This window comes from Ruditapes philippinarum, unplaced genomic scaffold (assembly GCF_026571515.1).
Source record: "Ruditapes philippinarum isolate M1 unplaced genomic scaffold, ASM2657151v2 ctg822_1_1_1_1, whole genome shotgun sequence".
NCBI lineage: Eukaryota > Metazoa > Mollusca > Bivalvia > Venerida > Veneridae > Ruditapes > Ruditapes philippinarum.
In genome coordinates this window covers 83,584-111,520 of record NW_026852739.1, presented here as the reverse complement: position 1 = coordinate 111,520, position 27,937 = coordinate 83,584, and the positions used below count along the sequence as shown (strand labels likewise).

At 36.5% G+C, this 27,937-nt stretch overlaps 1 protein-coding gene across 1 annotated transcript in view; it reads right to left on the bottom strand.

Moving 5' to 3' along the window:
• LOC132723036 (uncharacterized) overlaps nt 1-27,937 on the bottom strand; it is a gene marked incomplete at its 5' end in the record, with an annotated part of 145,153 nt that overhangs the window by 45,161 nt on the left and 72,055 nt on the right. The gene's annotated exons all lie outside the window — the stretch shown is intronic.

The following is a 27,937-nucleotide window of genomic DNA, read 5'->3' as shown; positions in this document are numbered from 1 at the left end:
CAGTAGTTGCAGAGAAGTAGTGCGGAAACGATTTTTACTCTATATGCATACTACATAACTAATCAAGGGCCATAACTCTCAGGGTTGTCATTAAGAGGCGGCAGGAGGCCAAAATGCCTGTCTCAAATGCATTATGGGCCGCCTCAAAATTAAGAAAACACTCTTTGTTATGCATGATAAAGACAGAAATGACCGCCTCAAGTTCAAAACAAACCTTCTGCAAAAAATGTTAATGACAACCCTGACTCTGAGTTAAAGGGTCTGACCGGAACAAGCCGACGATATGCGCATCTCCTCTTGATATTAATGATTCCCATAAAGTTTCGTTGAATTCCAGTCAGTAGTTGCAGAGAACTACTCCGGAAACGATTTTTACTCCATATGCATATTGCATAACTAATCAAGGGCCATAACTCTGAGTTAAAGTGTCTGACCGGAACAAGCCGAACAATATGCGCATCTCCTCTTGATATTGATGATTCCCATAAAGTTTCGTTGAATTCCAGCCAGTAGTTGCAGAGAACTACTCCGGAAACGATTTTTACTCTATATGCATACTACATAACTAATAAAGGGCCATAACTCTGAGTTAAAGGGTCGGACATATACACATATGGTTAAAAACAATGACACCCCTGAAGCAGGGCCAGTTTTGACCCCAGGGCTTTTATTTGAACAAACTTTGTAGACACTTATTAGAAGATGTTTCATGCTTAATATCTAAACTCTAGCTATTTGGGTTTAATAATTTTCAAAGAAGATTTTTTAAGTTTTTGCTATACACATATAAGGAAATCAATGACCCACGGGGCAGGGCCAATTATGACCCAAGGGCTTTAATTTGAACAAACTTTGTAGACACTCACTAGAAGATGTTTCATGCTTAATATCTAAACCCTAGCTATTTGGGTTTTTTCAAATAAAGTTTTTTATGCTTTTGCTATACACATATAAGGAAAATCAATGACCCCCGGGACGGGGCCAATTTTGACCCCAGGGCTTTTATTTGAACAAACTTGGTAGACACCCATTAGAACATGTTTCATGCTAAATATCTTAGCTCTAGCTCTTTGAGTTCTTTAAAAGAAGATTTTTTAAGTTTTTACTATATGCATATAGGGAAAATCAATGACCCTCTGGTGCGGGCCAATTTTGACCCCAGGGCTTTTATTTGAACAAACTTGGTAGACACTCACTAGAAGATGTTTCATGCCAAATATCTAAGCTCTAGCTCTTTGGGTTCTTTTAAAGAAGATATTTAAAGTTTTTTCTTTCGGTTGCCATGGCAACCAGAGTTCTGCATGGAATTAAATTCTTTGAACAATTTTTAAAGGTGACCACCAAAAGGAACATTCCTGTGAAGTTTGGATGAAATTGGCTTAGTGGTTTATGAGGAGATGTCATTTGAAGCAAAAGTTTACGGAGGGACGGACGGACGAAAAGCGATCACAAAAGCTCACCCTGTCACTTTGTGACAGGTGAGCTAAAAAGTTAAGAAGTAAAATTCAATAAAAACAAATAGCTGAAACAGCCTAGTGATTATTTTCAACTGCAAGTGTGTGGGCAATTTGGTGAAAAATTAAATTCTGGACAAATCACACCATTGACGTAAAATGGGGTAACTGATATCTCCCTTACTTTGTGCCAATATATATAATTTTAGATTTCATTTGATACCCATATTCCAATCTGTATGTACAGCCAATGAAAGCCTTTTAACCATGTTTAACAGTTTTGACTGCTGATTATCAGTACTAGCATGGTTTACAGTACTATTCTAATTAACAGTACTGTAATGATCAACAGTACAGTGCTGATAAACAATACTGTATGGATAAACAGTAATAGCATGATTAACAGCACTATGCAGATTAAAATTACTGGCATACTTTACAGTACTTTACTAATTAACAGTGTTATAAAGGTTAATAGTATCAACATACTTTACAGCACTTCTGTAGTTACAGTACTGCCATGATAAACTGTGCTGGCATACTTAGCAGTACTATCATGATTAACAGTTCTGGCTTGCTTAATAGTACTAATTGAACAAGAAACATGGCAATGCCATGAAACCAGGTTTTCAATTATCACCATTGTAGATAAATATGTTGTATTTGAAATACAAATACAAGCAACAAACAATGTAACTATGTGCAATGTAAAACATGAATAATGAAGGAGGAATTGCCACAGAAGAAGTGTTCACTATATATTCTGTATATGGAAAACAAGAGGGCCATGATGGCCCTGAGGTCGCTCACCTGTATATAGCCCCCCCCCCCCCCCGGGCCAATTTTTACCCAAGGGCTTTTATTTGAACATACTTGGTAGACACCCATAAGAAGATGTTTCATGCTAAACATCTAAGTTCTAGCTCATTGGGTTTTTTATAAGAAGATTTTTAAGTTTTTACTATACACATATAGTTAAAAACAATGACACCCCTGGGGCAGGGCCAGTTTTGACCCCCAGGCTTTTATTTGAACAAACTTTGTAGATATTTACTTAAAGATGATTCATGTATAATATCTAAACTCAAGCTATTTGGGTTTTTTCAAAGAAGATTTTTAAGTTTTTGCTATACACATATAAGGAAAATCAATGACCCCCTGGGCAGGGCCAGTTTTGACCCCAAGGCCTTTATTTGAACATACTTGGTAGACACCCATTAGAACATGTTTCATGCTAAATATCTTAGCTCTAGCTCTTTGAGTTCTTTAAAAGAAGATTTTTTAAGTTTTTACTATATCCATATAGGGAAAATCAATGACCCCCTGGGACGGGGCCAATTTTGACCCCAGGGCTTTTATTTGAACAAACTTGGTAGACATTCACTAGAAGATGTTTCATGCCAAATATCTAAGCTATAGCTCTTACGGTTCTTTAAAAGAAGATTTTTTAAGTTTTTACTATATGCATATAGGGAAAATCAATGACCCCCCGGGGCGGGGCCAATTTTGACCCCAGGGCTTTTATTTGAACAAACTTGGTAGACACTCACTAGAAGATATTTCATGTCAAATATCTTAACTCTAGCTCTTTGGGTTCTTTAAAAGAAGATTTTTTAAGTTTTTACTATATGCATATAGGGAAAATCAATGACCCCCTGGGGCGGGACCAATTTTGACCCCAGGGCTTTTATTTGAACAAACTTGGTAGACATTCACTAGAAGATGTTTCATGCCAAATATCTAAGCTCTAGCTTTTACAGTTCTTTAAAAGAAGATGTTTTAAGTTTTTATTATATGCATATAGGGAAAATCAATGACCCCCTGGGGCGGGGCCAATTTTGACCCTAGGGCTTTTATTTGAACCAGAGTTCTGCATGGAATTAAATTCATTGAACAATTTTTAAAGGTGACCACCAAAGGAACATTTTTGTGAAGTTTGGATGAAATTGGCTTAGTGGTTTATGAGGAGATGTCATTTAAAGTAGAAGTTTACGAATGGACGCCGGACGGACGCCGGACGGAAGCAGGACAAAAAGCGATTACAAAAGCTCACCCTGTCACTTTGTGACACAGGTAAAAAGTTTTTGCTATACACATATAAGGAAAATCAATGACCCCGGGGCAGGGCCAATTTTGACCCCAGGTCTTTTATTTGAACAAACTTTGTAGACACTCACTAAAAGATGTTTCATGCTTAATATCTTAACTCTAGCTATTTGGGTTTTTTCAAAAAAGATTTTTTAAGTTTTTGCTATACACATATAAGGAAAATCAATGACCCCCGGCCGGGGGCCAATTTTGACCCCAGGGCTTTTATTTGAATAAACTTGGTAGACACCATTTAGAACATGTTTGATGCTAAATATCTTAACCATAGCTCTTTGAGTTCTTTAAAAGAAGATTTTTAAGTTTTTACTATATGCATATATAGGGAAAAATCAATGACCCCCCCGGGCAGGGTCAATTTTGACCCCAGGGCTTTTATTTGAACAAACTTGGTAGACACTTATTAGAACATGTTTCATGCTAAATATCTTAGCTCTAACTCTTTTGGTTCTTTAAAAGAAGATTTTTTTTAAAGTTTTTACTATATGCATATAGGGGAAATCAATGACCCCCCGGGGCGGGGCCAATTTTGACCCAAGGGCTTTTATTTGAACAAACTTGGTAGACATCCATTAGAACATGTTTCATGCTTAATATCTTAGCTCTAGCTCTTGGGGTTCTTTAAAAGAAGATTTTTTAAGTTTTAACTATATGCATATAGGGAAAATCAATGACCCCCCGGGGCGGGGCCAATTTTGACCCCAGGGCTTTTATTTGAACAAACTTGGTAGACACTCACTAGAAGATGTTTCATGCCAAATATCTAAGCTCTAGCTCTTATGGTTTTTTAAAAGAAGATATTTAAAGTTTTTTCTTTCGGTTGCCATGGCAACCAGAGTTCTGCATGGAATTAAATTCTTTGAACAAGTTTTAAAGGTGACCACCAAAGGAACATTCCTGTGAAGTTTAGATGAAATTGGCTTAGTGGTTTATGAGGAGATGTCATTTAAAGTAAAAGTCTACGGACGACGGACGACGGACGGACGACGGACTCCGGACGAAAAGCGATCACAAAAGCTCACCCTGTCACTTTGTGACAGGTGAGCTAAAAATGAAAGACAATGTGCAGATATGTTAATAGTTATACAAAGCACATGACCTCAAATCATTTCTTAAGCAAAAAGGTCAGGACAAAAAGACTTTCTCCCAGCTTGGAAAAATTGCATAACAAGTACAATGATGTATGAAAGACATTCCAACATGTGTTGTTTCTCTTTCATTTTGAAAGAAATACTATGCCCATGCTTGAGTAAAACACTTTATCATAGAAATTTATTGAAATCTACAAAATTCTGACTGAATATGTCTAATTTGGATAAAAGAATGAATAAACAAGAATTTGTAACATAGTTACCAATGGCCCTCCGCCTTGGGGAAGTTTTACATGAAGCATAAAATTGGGCTATTTCAAAAGATTGAAGTATGGATCTCAGGACTTTCAGTCCTAAATTATGATCAATTCTAGATCTGCAATTGCAACAATAAAATATTTATTAAAGAAATACTAGTAAAATGAAACACAGAATTTAAAGATCTATCATGCTAAGCTTTGACCTCTAGGTGTGACCTTGACCTTAAAGGTAGGGGTGCAGGTGTTGTGCATGACATATCATCTTATTATTGTAACTATTTGTACCAAGTATTTTCAAAATCCCTTGAACTATGAAGAAGTTATAGATCGGACACAAAATATACCCTATAACAGCCTATGTTAATCTTTGACCTCTAAGTGTGACCTTGGAGGTAGGGACTGACATATCGTCTTATAATTGTGATTATTTGTGCAAAGTATTTCTAAAATCCCTTGATCTATGAAAAAGTTATTAACTGGACACAAAATATACCCTATAACAGACTATGTAAATCTTTGACCTCTATGTGTGACCTTGACCTTGGAGGTAGGGACACATGTGTTACGCATGACATATCATCTTATCATTGTGACTTTTTGTGCCAAGTATTTTCAAAATCCCTTGATCTATGAAGAAGTTATAGATCGGACACAAAATATATCATATAACAGACTCTGTTAACCTTTGACCTCTAAGTGTGACCTTGACCTTGGAGGTAGGGGTGAAGGTGTTGTGGTTGAAATATGGTCTTATTATTGTGACTATTTGTGCCTAGTTACAGTAAAGACTGTCTTAGCGACCCCCTATATATAGCGACGTTCTGTCTTTAGTGACCATAGTTAGGTGCTCCGAATAGTATTTACTATATAAATGGTCTGTATGTAGCGACTCCCTGTCTAGTCCGTACAACGACCATGATTTAGTCACCCGTTACGGTATTTGAGCCGTGAACAGCAACTTTTGCAAGGGGAGCAAGGCTTGGACTAGTTGACGACTTTGGCGAAGAAGTCGCCTTCGGATCAGCCACTTTGCTTCAAAGAGATTTTGAAGTCGCCGGATTTTTATAATTTTCCGTCATACTTATTTACGCCGCTAGGTCTGTTAATAATTTGTTTACCTCTCAATTACAATCAATTACCGTTAATCCGCTAATTAAGAAAGCGTGTCAACATCAACAAAGTTCAATACACGCCGCAAGGGAAGAGTTCACTATGTTTATCTTTCTCATTACGTATTCATGCGATTGACGAATCAGAACGCGTGTTGTATCTACGGCAGTTTGCATTGACCAATCGGCGACACGCTAATACACTGTGGCTGTTTGTTGACAATTACACAAAATGGCGACAGATTCAATCAATTTTCGCCGATAAAATGATTAAAGACACCTGCATATACATAATTGCTGCGGTGTTTTGGCGAGTAAAGATAAACAATGCCAAACGTCTTAAAGGTGTGGTTATGTTTGAAACCTTGATTGTTAATTTTTTTCGGAGCACTTATCTGTAGAAATTATGTGGAGATTTGTATCTAATGTTTTATTAATACATTGAACTCCGTAAAGTAAACAGGCTGATTGAAAATTGAAATTAAACATTTTTTTACAAACAGATTTATCAATATAAATTACATTTTAATGAATATGTAACTTTTAAATACTAATGTTATGGTGTAGTTTATAATCTTAACCAATTATACATGCAATTTTAATACTCTCTTGTTTTTTATAAATGATATTTGATATGTTTAATATCAATAAAAATATAATTAAACCCTTAGTATGGTACTATCCTGCTTTTCAACAAAATATTGGTATGATATGTTCATATATCCGAATTATGTAGAGACTGTCCACAGTGACTCCCTGTCTATAATGACCTTTTTTCTTTTCTCCCATCGAAGGTCACTGTAAACAGTCTTTACTGTATTTCAAAATCCCTAAGAAGTTCTAGATCGGACACAAAATATACTCTAAAACAGACTATGTTAATTTTTGACCTCCAAGTGTGACCTTGAACTTGGAATTAGGGATGCAGGTTTTGCGCATGACACATTGTCTTATTGTAGTGACTATTTGTGGCAAGTATTTACAAAATTCTTTGATCTATGAAAAAGTTATGGACCGGACACGAAATATACTCTGTAACAGACTACGTTAATCTTTGACCTCCAAGTGTGACCTTGACCTTGGAGATAGGTGACCGGTTGTTGCGCATGACACATGGTCTCATTATTGTGAACAATTGTGGCAAGTATTTACAAAATCCCTTCAAAGATAAGAAAGTTATGGACCATACACTACATATACCCTCAAATAGGAAATGTTGACCTTGAATGAGCAAGTGCGACCTTGACCCTGGAGGTAGGGGTCTGGTTGTTGCGCATGACACATCGTCTTATTATAACAAACATTTGTGCCAAATAATTTCAGATTCCTTTGATAAATGACAAAGTTATGGACCGGACAAAAAAGTGTGATAGACTGATAGACAGGAGAGTAATAATGTGGCTACTCTATTGTTCTCTCTATTGTTCTTTTTAGCCACACAAAAATATACATAATGCCTGCATGCTCAAACCTTTTTTGGGGGCATTCATCAATGGGTGACAGCTCTTGTTCAAGTTTTTACTATATACATATAAGGAAAATCAATGACCCCCTGGGGCAAGGGCAATTTTTACCCCAGGGCTATAATTTGAATTCTTTTTGTAAAGTTTCATCAGAAGATGTTTAACACGGCTATAATGCTTAGATGATGCTACATACAACATACAGTTAACTATCGTTATCTCGACATCGCTTTTCTCGATATTTTGTTATCTCGATGAAATTTTGAAAGATTTTCTTCCTTCTTTAATTATATTGGAAATATTTGTTTATCTCGATATTTTTATTTCGATATTTTCAGTATCTCGATGTAAAATTTCAGCCCCAACATAATTGCTCAATAGCGTGTGTCATAATGATGATTATGTTTGTAACATGTTTAGCTGTTTTTATAAAAGTTAATCTTTTTAGCATGTTCATTGACTTATTTCCAAAATGAGTGAATTTTACGTTCTTTATGAATATTCGAACACTGTATCAATTCATAATGACTTTAAATGTAAATGAAATAGTGAAAGTATAGAAACGCTATCATTGTTAAATATTGTTTCAAAACATCACCACCAAATCAACAAGCAAATTCGTTGAATTTATATCCCCCGCCGAGTACTGGTTATTATTAACACAACAACTGAAGACATAAGGCTTTATTTATATATTAATCATGGCATAGACAGTAATATTCTTTGAACTTGATAAATATTCAGGGCAATAACAGAGCCATAACTTTGTGTTAAATAGTAAAATCTGGAAATGCCAATGAGATGTATGCATACTACATAACTAATCAAGGGCCATAAATCTGAGTTATAAGTATCTGACTGGAACAAGGCGACTATATGCACATCTCCTCTTAGTATCCCATAAAGTTTCATTGAATTCCAGCCAGTAGTAGCAGAGAAGTAGCGAGGAAACAAATATTTTTCTATATGGATACTGCATAACTAATCAAGGGCCATAACTCTTAGTTTAAGTGTCTGACCAGAACAAGCCGACGATATGCACATCTCCTCTTGGTATTGAAGGTTCCCATAAAGTTTCGTTGAATTCCAGCCAGTAGTTGCAGAGAAGTAGCGCGGAAACGATTTTTCCTCCATATGCATACTGCATAACTAATCAAGGGCCATAACTCTGAGTTAAAGTGTCTGACCGGAACAAGCCGACGATATGCGCATCTCCTCTTGGTATTGAAGGTTCCCATAAAGTTTCATTGAATTCCAGCCAGTAGTTGCAGAGAAGTAGTGGGGAAACGATTTTTACTCTATATGCAAACTACATAACTAATCAAGGGCCATAACTCTGAGTTAAAGGGTCTGACCGGAACAAGCCAACTATATGCGCATCTCCTCTTGATATTGATGATTCCCATAAAGTTTCGTTGAATTCCAGCCAGTAGTTGCAGAGAACTACTCCGGAAACAATTTTTACTCTATATGCATACTACATAACTAATCAAGGGCCATAACTCTGAGTTAAAGGGTCGGACCGGAACAAGCCGACGAGATGCGCATCTCCTCTTGATATTGATGATTCCCATAAAGATTCGTTGAATTCCAGCCAGTAGTTGCAGAGAACTACTCTGGAAAAGAAATTCGGACGGACGGATGGACGGACGGACCGACAACGCCAAAACTATATCCCCCTCCCGATTCCATCGGCGGGGGATAATAAGCGGTCGGACAATCTGGAGAAAGACCCAATAAATTACCCGGGAGGATATTTGGATCAACCACCCTGAAAACAATGTTTTCACTATATTGGTGTATTAGTGAGTTAAGCTCACTATGTGTTTTATCACAGACACCCGTATTTCCACAGGTAAACATCCGCTAATGTAACTTTGTTAAATATTGACTAGGTCTATGAAAACAAGACATGGGGATATCATAGTTATTTGACATTAGGTATGCACATGTCTTTTGTAAAAATCATTTTCTGCCTTATTCAAACCCTAATAATTATGTTTATCTCGACATTTCGTTATCTCCATATTTTTTGGACGGTCCCGATGACTTCGAGATAACAAGAGTCGACAGTATCTAAGTTCTAGGCTTTGCACACTCATAGGAGAAGACTTTTTAATTTTTTACTATAATTATACATATAAGGAAAATCAATGACCCCCAAGAGTGAGGCCAATTTTGACCCCAGGGCTATAATTTGAACAATTTTTGTAGAGTTTCATCAGATGATGTTTAACACAAAATATCTAAGCTCTAGGCCATGCACTTTAAAGGAGTAGATTTTTTAAAGTTTTTACTACATGTATAAATTGACAAGAGGGCCAATATGGCCCTAGATCGCTCACCTGACCAATGAAACTCATCAGAATTATTACTTAGGCAAGCATCCTGACCAAATTTGATGACAATTGAGTCAAAATTGTGACCACTTAAGTGTTAACAAGGTTTTTCCATATTTGGGCAGTTTGACCCCAGGTGACCCATATTCGAACTTGACCTAGAAATCATCAAAAAAAGAACTGGTTGAACCGGGTGATGCTCCCCAAGTAAGTTTTGGACACAGAAAAGTATACCTCTTGAAGTGTCAGAGTTATGTCCCTGACAAAGTTCAAAGTGTACAAATGGCAATTACTCCAAAATTAAGCAAAGCAGTTAAGTTTCTTTTGTGCTGCACTTCTATTTAATGAGATCAATCTACCTACAAACCTCTTATGGTTTCAGAGCTATGTATTGGACAAAGTTCAAAGTGAAAAAAAATTACCAAAGGGGCAATTACTTCAAAATTAAGCAAGGTGGAGTTATGACTCTTTTGCACTGCACTTCTATTCGATGTATCCACCTATAAAGTATAATGTTGATATCTGTTATAGTTTAAGAGTTATGTCCCAGACAAAGTTCAAAGTGTAAATATGAACAATGGGCAATAACTCCAAAATTAGGCAAGGCAGAGTTATGGTTCTTTAGCACTGCACTTTCACCTAATAAGATCTATCTACCTACAAAGTTTCATTCTAGTTTAAGAGTTATGTCCCAGACAAAGTTCAAAGTGTAAATATGAACAATGGGCAATAACTCCAAAATTAAGCAAGACAGAGTTATGGTTCTTTAGCAGTGCACTTCCATCCAATGAGATCCATCTACCTACAAAGATTCACATTGATATCTCTTATAGTTTAAGAATTATTTCACAGACAAAGTTCAAAGTGTTAAAATGAACAAAGGGCAATAACTCCAAAATTAGGGAAGACAGTGTTATGGTTCTTTAGCACTGCACTTCTACAAAATGAGATCTATCTACCTACAAAGTTTCATGTTGATATCTCTTATGGTTTAGAGTTATGTCCCGGACAAAGTTCAGAGTGTAAATATAAACAAAGGGCGATAATTCCAAAACAAGAGGGCCATGATGGCCCTTTATCGCTCACCTTAAGGAATAGATCTTTAAAGTATTTTTCTTTTTAAAGACAAGCACCAGGTTTATAAAATTCTTTAATGTTATTTAAAGGCTAGTGTCAAATGTAAAGTTTTTTTGGCCAACAGCAACAGGAATGCAAACAAGTGTATAGAAATACCTTTTTTTTTTCTTTAAAGCAGGGCTTGACACTTAAACGATGGTCCATTATAGGCCCTTGTATATCAGACCCCCTCGGGCGGGGCCAATTTAACCTTGGGACTTTTATTTGAACAAATTTGGTAGACACTCACTAGAAGATGCTTCATGCTCAATATCAAAGCTCTAAATCTTTGGATTTTTAAAAGAAGTTTTTTTAAAGTTTTTACTATAGACATATAAGGAAAAGCAATGACCCCTGGGGCGGGGCAATTTTGACCCCAGGGCTTTTATTTTAACAAACTTAGTAGACACTGATCAGAAAATGTTTCATGCCAAACATTTAAGCTCTATCTCTTTCGGTTTTTTAAAAGAAGATTTTTTAAAGTTTTTACTATTATTCATATAAGGAAAATCAATAACCCCCCGGGGCGTGGCCATTTTTGACCCCAGGGCTTTTATTTGAACAAACTTGGTAGACACTCATCAGACAATGTTTCATGCCGAATATTTAAGCTCTAACTCTTTCGGTTTATTAAAAGAAGATTTTTTAAAGTTTTTACTATATACATATAAGGAAAATCAATGACACCCCAGGGCATGGCCAATTTTGACCCAAGGGCTTTTATTTGAATAAACTTGGTAGACACTCATCAGACAATGTTTCATGCCAAATATTTAAGCTCTAGCTCTTTCGGTTTTTTAAAAGAAGATTTTTTAAGTTTTTACTATATACATATCAGGAAAAGCAATGACCCCCTTGGGCGGGGCCAATTTTGACCCCAGAGCTTTTATTTGAACAAACTTGATAGACACTCACTAGAAAAAGTTTTATGGCAAATATCAAAGCTCTAGGTCTTTCATTTTTTTAAAAGAAGATATTTTAAGTTTTTTTTTTCGGTTGCCATTGCAACCAGAGTTCTTCATGGAATTAAATTCTTTGATCAATTTTTAAAGGTGACCATCAATGGACCATTCCTGTGAAGTTTGGATGAAATTGGCTTAGCGGTTTATGAGGAGATGTCGTATAAAGTAAAAGTTTACAGACGGACGGATGACAGACGGACGCCGGATGAAAGGTGATCACAAAAGCTCACCATGTCACTTTGACAGCTTATGATCGTAAACATTAAGGGCACGACATGGGCACTGAGGTAAAATTGCGTCATTCGTTTATCTCCCTGAAATCCCTTGATCAATCAATAATTATCAGCATTAATTAAAACTAGAAATGTGTCCATAGGACACGGGTGCCCCCCACACTCCACCAATTTGTCAATCTTATGTCTCTAGGTCAAATTTTTTTTTTTGGCTACATGTGCCCAAGTTGAAAACTAAAAATCTTCTATTAAGTAAAGGGCAAATACTTAAATACTGAATAAATCCACAAGAAAACCCCAAGGTGCATAAGTACACATGGTGACCAACATTCTTGTAAACTTTCAGGCCTACAGGTCATAAACTTTTTTGAGTTACATGCAACACAAGTTAAATATTGTCTAATTATTGTGAACAATTATGGATAGTATTTACAAAATCCCTTCATAGATAAGAAAGTTATGGACCGGACACGACATATACCCTCAAATAAACAATGTTGATCTTGAAAGAGCAACTGCAACCTTGACTCTTGACATAGGGGTCTGGTTGTTGCGCATGACACATTGTCTTATTATAATAAACATTTGTGCCAAGTTATTTCAAATTCCTTTCATAAATGACAAAGTTATGGACCGGACATGAAAGTGTGACGGACGGACGGAAGGTCGTGCCAACAATTGGGGTTTATGTGCTTTTTCTTTGATCTTTATGTGGCATTTTCCCCAATAAACCAGTTAAATTACCACATAAAACAGTCAGTTTATGGGACTTCCTTCTTTTTTTAACCAAAATTATGGAAGGAATGAAGCTCATAGACCATAGAATGTTCGCCCGCACAGACGGACGGACAGAGCCTATTTCTATATCCCCAATTTTTCTTCAAAGGCGGGGGACAAAAAGAGGCAAACTGAGCATCATAACATTGCAAATTAATTTCTCAAATCTTAATTGTTCCACATGCTCTTCATGTGGTACTTAAAAGTCATACATTCTTAAATTCTTCACTAAATCTTCAAATATGCCATTGGTTTTAAATCTAGACAACCAAAAGAGCACAACAATGTCAACAGCCAACAAAGTTTAAGATTTAAACACATACACACTTGCTAAAAAAACAATACATTTGGCATAAATTAATAAATGGTAGACAAGGCTAACTTGAGTTCAAGACTCTTTAACCCAATTAGGCAAAAAGATATTAATAATAATAATGTTACAGTCTACTCAGAATACAACAAGATTGTTGAGACTTTGTGTGCTTCCACATTAAAATAGTCTTGTTATAACCCTAGGCTTCATTAATTCCTACTTTCAGTTTCATTTACATCCTTCTATTTAAAGAGCAAATTTAAGATGGTAACTCTTTAAATTTCATTAGTCTTAGAAATTTGTGTTTTATGTGTACAGTATATAAAGCCATTATGAAAAAAAAAAAAAAAAATTGAAAACACAAACTACTCCTTACTTTGTGTGTTTCATCCATTTTAAATTTTGTTTCTAAATTTATGCAGTGTATTTCTCATGAAAACCAAATATCATTTCAACAAATTAGCCTTTCTATTTTGTTTAAATCACTAAAAACAAAACATGTTAGTAAAACATCTATGCCCCATATCAGCAGCCATTATTAGTCATGTGGCCAAGATATTGTGACTGACTTTTGACCTAGTGACCAAAAAATCAATAGGTTTTAACTATGCACCTGTGAAGTTTGAAGGTAAAGGGCCCATGACTTGTTGAGATATTGATCAGAAACACATCAAAATGATCTTGACCTTTGACCCTTAACCCTTTACCTCATATATACGCGAAACAACGCACTTTCGACCCCCCTTTTTTAAGCCTGAAATAGTGAAAAAATGTCCTATTTGGGCCCCTAACACATGTTTTCGTTTGAGAAATGTTGCTAAAAAAAGTGAGAACTTTTTCGGCGCCGCCCCCCATCCAAAAGATACATCAAGGGGTTGCCAGAAGGGGGATGTGCCCTCTTCTGTTTGGGGGGTTTGAAGGGGGGGCGGAGAAAATTTTGGACTTGTGAGAGGCTGAAAATGACCCCAGGTCGATCATAAGGTAACGTGTAACCAACGCTGAAAAGCCTTTGACTCTATCTCAATTCCTTGAGAAGTTGCAGCTCTTTGAAATAAATTTTGATGGAAAAAATCGAGGCAAAATAGTGATTTTTGGCAACTTTGAGATGTCCCCTCGTTGCCATGGTAACAGGAAATTTAAGACTGAGCATGTCCTTACAAAGGCAAAGGTCTAGTCAACATTTGTACCAAGTTTGATTAGTATTGAAGCATTTTTCATAGTTTCATAGCAGTTTGAACTTGTAACAGGAGGCTTTTCACTGAAAAAGGCCATTTTTCACAATATGCTCATGTGGGAAAGGGTTAATAACCCCAAAACTCCATTGAGGTCCTCTTCTGACCAAAAGCATTGCATTTGTAAAGTTAGAAGGTCACGGGTCTATGGGTTGTCGAGTTAATGATAGGAACGTGTTTTTATCTAAAAGGTTAATGACACCTTGACCTTTTACCACTTGACCAAAAATCAATAGGGGTCATATACTGACCAAGACCAATACTCATACAAAGTTTGAGGGCCAACAGCCAATGGGTTGTCAAGTTATTGATAAGAAACTGATTTTGCCAACAAGGTCAATAAGACTTTGACCTGAGACCCAAAATCAATAGAGATCATCTACTTGCAAAGACCATTGCGCCTTCTAAGTTTGAGGGCAAAGGACCCATTGGTTGTCAAGTTATTGATCAGAAACAATTTAACCTACAATCAATGTAACCTTGACTTTTGACCCCAAATCAATAGGTGTCATCTACAGGCTAAGACCAATGCACCTCTGAATTTTCAAGGTGAAAGTCCCATGAGCTGTTGAGTTATTAATTGGAAACCATTTTGACATTCAAGATCATTTTGACCTTGACCTTTGGCTTTAAAACCCCAAAACAATTGAGGTCACCCTCTGGTCATAAACAATCCCCATACCAAGTTGGAAATTCCTAGACCAAAGTGTTCTGGAGTTATTGATTAGAAACCATTGGTCTACTGTCTGACCAACAGACAAATGCAAAGCAATATACCCATACTTCTTTGAAGGGGGCCATAAAATGTTTTTGTTTCGTTAGAACATTTCATCACTTTTACAACAATTAAGCTCAGAGAACTAACAAAACAATAACTAGAACTATCACTAAATGTGATTAATACCCCCGCAAGACAGCTTTGGAAATGAGGATAGAATACCTTGTAAAAGAATTGAATATGGTTGTGGGCAAATAAAGATAGTTGTGGTTCTTGTATGTTGCATTTCCTTTCAATGTGGTTGGCCATTGATAAAATTTTATTAATTTACTCTGTAATAAGTCCAGAAAGACAAGGAAAAGGAACAAAGGGTGATAACTCTATAAATAATGGAGATGGAGTTATGGTTATTGTACACTGCACTTCCTCTCATGTGCTTGACCATTGTATAAAGTTGTATCGAATTCCAACTACCAGTTTTCAAGTTATGCACTGGACAAAAAAGTGACAAAGGGCATTACCTGTAATAAGTCCAAATAGAGTTATGGTTCTTGTGCTCTGCACTTCATCTCACTGCCCTTGATCTTTGTATAAAGTTTCAATGAAATCCAACCATTAATTTTCAAGTTATGCACTGGACAATAAAAAGTAACAAAGGGCAAAAACTTTTAAATAAGTCAAGAAAAGAATTATAGTTTCTGTGCACTGCACTTCCTCTCAATATACTTGACCATTGTATGAAATATTATTGAGTTCCAACTAGCAGTTTTCAAGTTATGCTCTGGACAAGAAAAAAGCAATGGAAAAGTAACAAAGGGCAATGACTCTATAATTAATAAGATACAGTTATGGTTCTTGTGCACTGCACTTCCGCTTATTATGCTTGACCATTGTATGAAATTGTTTTGAATTCCAACCAGTAGTTTTCAAGTTATGCTCCGGACAAGGAAAAGTAACAAAGGGCAGCAACTCTGTAATAAGCCAAGATGGATTTTGGTTCTTGTGCACTGCACTTCCTCTCAATGTGCTTGACCATTGTATGAAGTTAAATTGTATTCCAACTATTAGTCTTCAAGTTATGGTCCAGACAAAAGAAAGCAATGGAAAAGTAACAAAGGGCAATAACTCTGTAATTTCTTTAGATAGAGTTATGGTTCTTGTACACTGCACTTCTTCTTATTGTGCTTGACAATTGTATGAAGTTGTTTTGAATTCCAACCAGTAGTTTTCAAGTTATGCTCCGGGCAAGGAAAAGTAACAAAGGGCAATAACTTTGTAATTAGTCAAGGTGGAGTTATGGTTCTTGTGCACTGCACTCCCTCTCAATGTGCCTGACCATTGTATAAAGTTATATTGAATTCCAACCATTAGTCTTCAAGTTATGCTCCGACCAAGGAAAATGCAACGGTCCGCTGGACCGACTGACTGACCGACCACCGGGTGACTCCTATATACCCCCCAAAACTTTGTTTCGGGGGTACAATGAGACATTTGATCATTAATTGCTCAATAACTTTGTTAGCTGACCATTGTTTTCTCAAAGAGACAAAGTGATGCTGACAACAGGCTGATGGAGTCTGACCTTGTTAAAAATTGGAAAAATACCCATGTGACAGGGAATATAATGTACATTGTAATAAAACCAACGATCTCACTGTAAACTGTATGAATGAAAAGGAAACTTGCACACATTATAAGCAGTACCTTGTAATAACTATTCTCGTTATAAGTGGAGTAGACTGTATTTAACATTTATTGTGATAAAAGTAGGTGATACTTTATCATCTTTTGCATAATTTATGCTTTAATTCAAAGCAAATATAAGACTTCCAGCCCTGCAATTTTGCTGATAAAATCTAAAGTACGGTTTATCTTTCAATAAACTAATTGATTTTCATGAAATATTTCAAAAATTAAATCCTTAGCTCCACCACACTAGCCATGGAAAACACATGTTCACTAATGGTGTATAAATATTATCAACATTGATCTCTTATCAATCATTCAACAAGAAAAGGCCAAAATGATGAAAGGAAAGTTAGTTTTGCCCTTGCATTATTGCTTCATAAGGTGTCTATATGGGTGCAGTTTTTTTGTCATCTGGAAAAAAACAAAAACAAGTATGAACTAAAAATATATCTATAGGAAACTTAAGACCCAGTTTCTTTGCAGTCCAAGAGGCATACTGTATATCTAATAATTGTCAAGTTTTGACTTAATAAGTAATATACAGTCAAACGTGTATTAAGCGACCGGGCAAGGGAAACACCAAAAACGGTCGCTTAATGAAACGGTCTCTTAAGACAGTCAGCATGATATATAAGTCAAAATTTATAAATGACATCTTTTTTATTCGATGGGATTGTTTTTCAACTTCATTTTTATATAAATGTTGAATAATAAGTACGCTCCGACAATCTAAACGGATGCAAATGTAAAAATAACGTTCTGATATTTATTGACAAAACAGTTTTGATCCATTACGTACATGTTTGACATTTTTTCCAGAATTGTTTAACTTCTCCGTTGTTTTTCCTTGTCTCCAACACGAAAACCCTATTAGTGAAGATGTTTTCTGTTGTGCATTTTTTTTCATTTGAAATAAACAAACCTCATCTATTTGTTACGATTAATTTAATGGCTGATCAAGTTCAAGGTCAATTCAATGCAGTCTAAATGTCAACAAGCGAAGCGTATACACCATCTCAATATGGGCGGAGCGTTGCATTGTTTATCCGATATTATTTGATAATACACGTCACGCGTATACTTAGCTTCATTTGCATACGCTAAAACGGTATGGGAAATAGAGTTTTTCACACGTTTATTGATGTGTTTTGATTGCTGACACTTGTGACATAACGAGGTGGCGTTCTCTAAAAACACAATTACTTGACAGGTAAAAGTGGTCGTTTAATGAAAAGATTGATGTCAATTAGGTGACTAATTAGCGGTCGCTGGTCGCGTTGAGCAAAATTCGCTTAATACATTAAAGATATAGAGAGAAAATGATCGGGGGGAATTTAAAGTGGTCGTTTAAGACAAAAGTCGCTTAATACACGTGGTCGCATGGGCAAGTTAGACTGTATACTCACAAAACTATATATTTTGGAAATTTTTGTTATTACTTAGACAAGGGTTTCATGTGTCACTGTGATCTTGCCCTAATTACATCAAAATCAATAGATGTCTCCATCTGACAATTGGCAAAGTCCCTAAAAAGGGTTAATAAACTCCAATGCCATTGATCAGACAGGATTTTACACTGCATCACTGTGACCTTTAAAACCTACTGACCTCAAATTATAGGGTAAATTGCTTGGCAATAGGCAATGCTGCAATAATGTTTCAGTAAGATAGGCTTATTAATTCAAACAAGAATTTTGTGGCACTATGACCTTGACCTTTGCACCACTGACCTCATAATCTATATAGGGCATTTATTGGCTGTGGGCAATGTCCCTACTAAGCTTAACAAACATAGCCTAAATTCAAGGACATAATGACCTTGACTGTTTACCTACTGATCTAAAAACAATTAAGGGCCATCTATTTGCACTGGGAAAGTCATCAAAACCAATTTTCATAAGATTAGGTTTAAAACTTCTAAGTTACATATTTGACAAGAGTAACAGGACATATGTACACTGTGAGCGTACTGTCTAAGTATGCTCCCCTCTTTTTAAGTGGGAAGCATAAAATCACAAGGACAAAGATGGCCATGCATTCACTACCAATTCCTTTTTTAGCTCACCTGTCACAAAGTGACAGGGTGAGCTTTTGTGATTGCTTTTCGTCCGGCGTCCGTCCGTCGTCCGTCCGTAAACTTTTGCTTTAAATGACATCTCCTCATAAACCACTGAGCCAATTTCATCCAAACTTCACAGGAATGTTCCTTTGGTGGTCACCTTTAAAAATTGTTCAAAGAATTAAGTCCCATGCAGAACTCTGGTTGCCATGGCAACCGAAAGAAAAATCTTTAAATATCTTCTTTTAAACAACCCTAAGAGCTAGAGCTTAGATATTTGGCATGAAACATCTTCTAGTGAGTGTCTACAAAGTTTGTTCAAATAAAAGCCCTGGGGTCAAAATTGGCCCCGCCCCAGGGGGTCATTGATTTTCCCTATATGCATATAGTAAAAACTTAAAAAATCTTCTTTTAAAGAACCCAAAGAGCTAGAGCTAAGATATTTGGCATGAAACATCTTCTAGTGAGTGTCTACCAAGTTTGTTCAAATAAAATCCCTGGGGTCAAAATTGCCCCACCCTGGGGGGTCATTGATTTTCCCTATATGCATATAGTAAAAACTTAAAAAATCTTCTTTTAAAGAACTGTTAGAGCTAGAGCTTAGATATTAAGCATGAAACATCTTCTAGTGAATGTCTACCAAGTTTGTTCAAATAAAAGCCCTGGGGTCAAAATTGGCTCCGCCCCAGGGGGTCATTGATTTTCCCTATATGCATATAGTAAAAACTTAAAAAATCTTCTTTTAAAGAACCCAAAGAGCTAGAGCTAAGATATTAAGCATGAAACATCTTCTAGTGAGTGTCTACCAAGTTTGTTCAAATTAAAGCCTTGTGGTCAAAATTGGCCCCACCCCGAGGGGTCATTGATTTTCCCTATATGCATATAGTAAAAACTTAAAAAATCTTTTCTTTTAAAGAACCAAAAGAGCTAGAGCTTAGATATATGGCATTAAACATCTTCTAGTGAATGTCTACCAAGTTTGTTCAAATAAAAGCCCTGGGGTCAAAATTGACCCTGCCCAAGGGGGTCATAGATTTTCCCTATATGCATATTAAAAACTTAAAAAATCTTCTTTTAAAGAACCCAAAGAGCTAGAGCTAAGATATTTAGCATGAAACATCTTCTAATGAGTGTCTACCAAGTTTGTTCAAATAAAAGCCCTGGGGTCAAAATTGGCCCCGCCCCAGGGGGTCATTGATTTTCCCTATATGCATATAGTAAAAACTTAAAAAATCTTCTTTTAAAGAACTCAAAGAGCTAGAGCTAAGATATTTAGCATGAAACATGTTCTAATGGGTGTTCTACCAAGTATGTTCAAATAAAAGCCCTGGGTTCAAAAACTGGCCCAGCCCGGGGGGGGGGGGAGGTCATTGATTTTCCTTATATGTGTATAGCAAAAACTTAAAAAATCTTCTTTGAAAAAACCCAAATAGCTAGAGTTTAGATATTAAGCATGAAACATCTTTAAGTAAATATCTACAAAGTTTGTTCAAATAAAAACCCGGGGGTCAAAACTGGCCCTGCCCCAGGGGTGTCATTGTTTTTAACTATATGTGTATAGTAAAAACTTTAAAAATCTTCTTTTAAAAACCCAATGAGCTGGAACTTAGATGTTTAGCATGAAACATCTTCTTATGGGTGTCTACCAAGTCTGTTCAAATAAACAAATAAAAAGCCCTTGGGTAAAAATTGGCCCGGGGGTGGGGGGGCCTATATACAGGTGAGCGACCTCAGGGCCATCATGGCCCTCTTGTTTGTAGAATTATTTCCATTTATTCTACATTGACCATAAAAACAACTAATCTTCTTTTTACTTTTTTATGATTTGAACAATTCATTTGAAACCAGGAAATAACCTTTTTGACTGGTGGTCCATAAAACATGTTCAATGTACAAAAACAAAACTTTTCATTGCCTTGTTAAAGGATAAGGTACTTCAAACAATAGTACAGACTATCTTTTTGTGATGAGAAATGATTATGACAACATAGTGACCTAAGACTATATACTACAGGTCATGCAGATGCTTTTCGTAGACTACTTTCAGTCAATGTAGAGGCATAATACTGAGTAAATAAAGTACTCTTATTTTGTAGATCAAAATGAATGTGATGATTTTTTTGCATTCAGCTAGTTTTAATTCTTTATCTATATAAAAACTGAAGAGTAACAGATGTAAATATTTAATCAAAGAGCATTTCTAAAGCATCGCTTCCTTTATGGTTTATGTTATACATTATCAGGGTTTGTTCTTTACTATAGAAATACCATTTTAAGGCGTCTGTCCATCTGGGAATTCTTTTATAACCATTATTTTCCCTTACAAATCTATTTAACATTATGGTTTTTTTCTTCCACTTTTGCAAAAATAGTATGTAATTTCATCCCAAATTAAACTAAGACTGAAATTTCGTGATTTTTTTTGTTACAAGGGGTACTTTGGTGTATCAAACAAACTCCTCCAGGCAACAATTGCTGGATTCTGCCCGGACATTTTATTAAAGCAATATTCTCCTATTTGAAGAGAGGCATAATTTAAGTGATGTTATGTTGTACATATCTTTTAGTTCATAAGTTGGTGATTAGAAAAGATTTGGTCTACTGACCAGCTGACCATATGTAAAATGCAATATACATGTACTCCTCTTCGTTGAAAGGTTGCCTAGCCAGGGGCACTTGGGTTCTCAAGTTATTGGGTGGAAAAATTTTAGCATACAAGGTTAATATGACCTTGACCTTTCAGCTCTTGACCCAAAATAAATAGGGGAATAGGAGTCATAAAGTTTCAAGGTGTTAAGTATTGTATCACTGTTGTAACCTTTGTTTAATGTTGTGTTATATATATTCCATAGGTGCTGGAGTCTTCAATAAAGTATAGTGAACTCTAAGTGTTATTCAGTTTTACATGGAAGCAGAGCGTGCACTTGAAACAGCGTCTATGAAGATCCTGTATTAATCCACCCAGTGACTAATGTGACAGTGATATATCTTATGGCAAGTGTAGTGTGTGTTGAAGTGTGCGGTAACTAATTATTATTAGCGTAGTGACTAGTGTATTTAAGTGTATTGAAATCAGTGTCAAAAAAAAAAAAAATGGCGTCTGTTAGTTACAAAGTTCCACCAGTGTTCACAGCGAATAAACCTTACAGTCGATGGGTTGATGAAGTGAAAGCATGGGAAGTGCTGACTGACCTTGAAGCTAAAAAGAGGGGAATAGCTATAGCGTTATCATTGCCCGAAGAAGGGCAAAACTCTATCAGGTACAAAGTGTTTAGTGAACTGACAGTTGATGTGTTGAATAAAGATGATGGTGTAGGCAAACTCATTGCATTCATGGACAAAATCTTCAAAAAAGATGAACTAAGTGAAGCATATGAAGTGTACACTGAATTTGATCGTTTGCGACGAAGTAAAGTGTCATCAATGGAAGATTATGTGACTGAATTTGAGAAACTTTACAATAAGACTAAGAAATTTCACATGGAACTGCCTCAGCCTGTGTTAGCGTTCAAACTTCTTGAGTGTTCTGAGCTAGAAATGAAGGACAGACAACTTGTGTTGACAGGTGTAAACTATGCTAGTGTTGATGACTTATTCAAACAGATGTCAACTTCTCTCAAAAAGTTTTTTGGGAATCAAGCTGCGTCAGGCCATGAAATGGACAGTGTCTCAGGAATCAAAGTGGAGTCTGCATGTATCTCTACAGAAGAGGCAAACTACACCAGGAATCGAGGTGGGAAAAACTTTGGATACAGAAATCGTGGCAATATTCGTGGACGTGGTTATTCTAGTGGCAGGGGATTCACAAACTACAGATCAGATGACACATGGGCAGAAACAGCTATGGAGACAAAGTAAGAGGATCTAACAACACAAGCAAGCCTGTAAATCCAAATGGACCAGATGGTCAGCCACTTCGATGCCTAAGCTGCGACTCCATTAGGCATTTGGTAAAACAATGCCCTCATTCTTATGAAAACTTGTCAAAGAGTAGTGTTGAAAATGCAGTGTTGTTCACTGGGAACAGGCAACAAGAGGCACTTATTCTTCTTGCTGAAGCGTCAAACTCAGCTGTTCTGGATAGTGCTTGTACAGCAACTGTTGCTGGTGAAGCTTGGATGAACTGTTACCTAGACTCACTTGATCCTTCTGTCCGTGAAAAAGTACTTGAAATGCCGAGTGAAACAAAGTTTAAATTTGGTGGTGGGACAGTTCTTCAATCTAAGAAAATTGTCAAGTTTCCCTGTGTCATTGCTGGTACAGAATGTGAAATACAGACTGATGTTGTAAGTAGTGATATTCCTCTGCTACTCAGTAAAGACTCTATGAAGAAAGCCAAAGTAAAACTTGACCTTGAAAATGACTGTGCTTCCATATTTGGAAACGATGTACAGCTTCAGAGTACGTCTTCTGGTCACTACTGTGTGCCTATAAATCAGATTAATGTGAGTGTTGAAGAGACAAAGTTAGCGTTAGTAGCTTCAAAGGAAACAGAGTTGAGTGATGTTATACGCAAGTTACACAAACAGTTTGCGCATCCTTCAGCGAAGCGTTTGAAATCCCTTTTGCAGGATGCTGGGGTGTATACAGATGAGCATATGGCATATGTTGATAAAGTGAGTGAGAATTGTGAGTTGTGTAAACAGTACAAGAAGACTCCAGCACGACCAGTTGTCTCCCTTCCACTAGCAACAGAATTTAATGAAGTAGTTGCAGTTGACTTGAAAGAATGGAAGCCTAATGTATATTTTCTGCATCTCATTGATGTAGCAACAAGATTCAGTCTTGCAGCTGTTATAAGGAGGAAGACACCAGAGGTTATCACAGAGAAAATCATGAAATTGTGGATTGGCAGTGGTATGGGTCCACCAAAGAAATTCCTAGCAGACAATGGTGGTGAGTTTGCTAATGAAATCTTTCGAGACATGTGTGAAAACCTGAACATTGAAGTCTTGAACACAGCTGCGTACAGTCCATGGCAGAATGGAATATGTGAAAGAAATCATGCTGTTGTTGATAACTGTGTAGAAAAGATTCTAGAAGATCAACCTAACTTGAACTTGGAAATTGTCTTGTTGTGGGCTGTGAATGCAAAGAATAGTCTGTCAATGGTGTATGGTTGGAGTCCATATCAACTTGTCTTTGGTGCTAATCCAAATTTGCCTTCAGTTCTTACAAATAAGCCACCAGCACTTGAGAATACTACCATTAGCCGAAAGTTTGCCGAACATTTAAATGCACTTCACTCAGGAAGACGTGCATTCATTCAAGCCGAATCCTCTGAAAGAATCCGAAGGGCACTGAGGCACAAAATCAGGGCATCTGGAGAATGCTATCAGCATGGAGACCGGGTGTACTACAAGCGTGATGATGACAACAAATGGAAGGGGCCAGGAACAGTTATAGGTCAGGATGGCAAAGTTGTCTTCGTTCGACATGGAAGTGTATTGTCAGAGTACATCCTTGTCGTTTAATAAGATGTGGATTAGAGGGTCAAGTTGAAATGAATCAAGAATCACAAAATGAAAATGGTAAGCCTCAACAACAAAATGAGAAGCAATATAACAGTCTTAATATTGATGACGAAAATACGCAAGATTTGCTGGCAGAAGATGATAGACAACAACCCAGAAATGAGGACATAGACTTGCAGGTAGATCAAGATGAGAGTCAACAACCAAATAATGAGGACATTGTCCCAGTTGAACCAAATTTGCCAGTTGAAGAAAGACATGACATCATACGACAAAAGAAGAGTATTCCAAATGTTGGTGACAAAATAGAATTCCAATTGCCTGGTGATCCTAGGTGGGTAAAAGCCAAAGTGCTCAGTCGTGGCGGAAAAGCAACTGGGAAGAATTGGGCATACTTGAATGTACAGGAAGAAAACAAGGATTCACCATCTGGTATAGACTTTAAGAAAGATGTTCAAAACTGGCATTTAAGTGAAAATACTAATGAAGTGCATTCAGTCTTTGTTCCAAGTGCTAGACACAGTGAAGATGAAGTGCTATGTGCCATGAAAAAAGAACTAGACAATTGGCAACAGTTCAATGTTTTTGAAAGGGTTCCATATTGTGGACAAAAATTAATGTCCACTAGATGGGTGATTACTGAGAAGGAATCAGGAGAAGAACGCACAGTGAAAGCAAGATTGGTGGTTCGTGGATTTGAAGAGGAAACACCTGTGCAGTCTGACTCCCCGACTGTTCACAAGGAGAGCCTTAGATTGTTCCTTGCAGCTGCAGCTACACTAGGCAATGACATACACTCAATTGATATCAAAGCGGCCTTTTTACAAGGTCAGGTCATAGACAGCGTTATCTATGTTCAACCTCCAAAAGTATGTGAATCAGATACTTCTGTTGTGTGGAAGCTGAACAAGTGTGTATATGGGCTTGTTGATGCATCGAGAAACTGGTTTCTCAGTGTGAAGAAAGAGCTCCAACTCTTACATTGTGAAGAATCAAAGTTAGACCCAGCTCTCTTCTACTGGCATCAAGGAGATAAACTTGATGGACTGTTCTTGATGCATGTAGATGACTTCCTATGGGCTGGTAGTGACAGGTTCAAGCAAGATGTAATTCTTCCATTACGGATGAAGTTTCATTGTGGAAAAGAGTTAGACTGCAGTTTTCGGTATATTGGACTTGACATTGAGCAAACTGATGGACAGATATACCTGAGCCAAAAGGATTACACAGAAGAAATAAAGCAAGTTGACCGTGATATCCATCCCAATAATGTCAAGAACAACATCTATCCAGAAATTGTTGGTCAGCTTCACTGGATAGCCACACAGAGTAGACCAGATCTTTCGTTTGATGTCCTAGATCTAGCAACCTATTGTGACTTGGGTGATCCCAAACTCCGGACAAAAATCAACAAAGTGGTAAGAAAAGCCTTGTGCAATCAGTACAAGATTGTGTTTTCAAGTTTAGGGAGCATTGAGGACTTTGAACTTATACTCTACACAGATGCTTCCTATGCCAACCTTTCAGATAGATTTTCTAGTGCTGGAGGTTATCTTATCTTCTTAAAAGGGAAGAATGGGAAGTTATGTCCAATAGCTTGGAGTGCAAAGAAGATAAAGCGAGTTGTGAAGAGTACACTTGCAGCTGAAGCCCTATCACTGGTAGATGGACTTGATGCATGTTATTTTGTTAGAAGTATGCTTCAAGAAATGTTCAGAGTAAAAGACATTCCCATTAAATGTTTTACTGATAACAAATCCCTATGTCAGAACATTCACTCAACAAAACTTCTTTCAGAGAAACGTCTCCGTATGGACTTGGCAAGCATCAAGGAGAGTGTCTGCACGGGTGACATAACCGTGACCTGGGTCCACACCAGCAGTCAGATTGCAGATTGCTTGACCAAGACTGGAGCTGACTTCCACCGTTTGATTGACATCTTGAAAACTGGAGTTATGTTATAAGATGATTATGGAATTATATGTGAACATTTACTTAAGTGATATTTTAAGTTTGAATACATGAGAACTTGTTTGTTTTTGCAGACAGATTATTGTTTAATTACAGTTTGTTTTAGTTAATTAAGTAACATTTCTATTATACTGATTTGTGAACTGACTTAATCACCTGTGAAATAATGTGTTGTTAATTGACTTTTATTTCATTTCTATTGTTTTACAATTAACTGTTTGCTCTGAAATATTTTCTTTTCATTTTACTTAAATAGCTTTTTATTATATCCTTTTGTTCCTTTGTACTATTTTATCTTTTTATTGTTTTAGAAAGACAGGGGAATCTGTTAAGTATTGTATCACTGTTGTAACCTTTGTTTAATGTTGTGTTATATATATTCCATAGGTGCTGGAGTCTTCAATAAAGTATAATGAACTCTAAGTGTTATTCAGTTTTACACAAGGCCTAGCCTGATTGGTTGTCGAGTTACTGTTCAAAAACCGTTTTGAAATGCAAGGTCAATATGACCTTGATCTTTGACCCCTTCACCCAAAATCAATGTGGTCATCTACTGGCCAAGACCAATGCACTGTGAAGTTTCAAGGCCAATTGCACCCTGGATGTTAGAGCTGTCATCGATAGTAGGGGTGTGGATCGTCGGATAAGTGATGATCCACGATTCAGCACTTACGATTCACAAATCGAACCATGAATTTTTTTGTTATCAACACACCCTTTAAAATTTAAACATTAGTTCTAAAAACATGTTTATTTTTCTTAAACAATTCTAAACATTAAACATATAAAATCATGCAAATACATGTATAATCTAGGTTAAATTGTGTTTTTTATTCTTGACATGAGTATCTTAATGTATATTTGAGCAACCTATACAAAAGTATTTCAAAACATTGGAAGTAAATTTTGCTGGTGAATTTAGGTAAACATCGCATAATTCATACTCAAATTGTACTTTTTCCCTGACTTTTAGAGGTTGAGAAACAGAAAATGTATATAAACAAATAAGCAGTGACGACAAAATATGGTTAGGAGAAAGTCCTATACAAAGGAAATTTATAAACAGAACATATATTTTACTAGGTATGAAAGTGAATTATATACAACAAATAAGGAGTATACATAAATTGATATATCAGTGTATTGCTGATATTTGTCATCCGATATCAATGTATATTCAATAATTTTCTTTGCTATGAATCAATGACAGCTCTATTGGATGTTAAGTTTTTGGTTGGAAACTGTTTTGGAAAACAAGTTAAATGTGACCTTGACCTCTGACCCATAGACTTGGAAGACAATAGGGGTTAACTACTGGTTATGACTGATCTCCATACCAAGTTTGAGGTTATAGGCCTAGGCATTATTGATCAGAAAAAGTTTGGTCTATGGACCCACCAACGCACCTACAGACAAGTGCAAAGCAATATGCCCCCACTTCTTCTAAGAGAGACAGTCTTAACATAACCTGCAAGAAGCATTGAAACTTCTTCTTTTTCAAATAACTGAAATAAATACACATTCTTTTAACAAGCCTGGTTTTATATTAGGTTTTTGAATAAGAGTTAGAT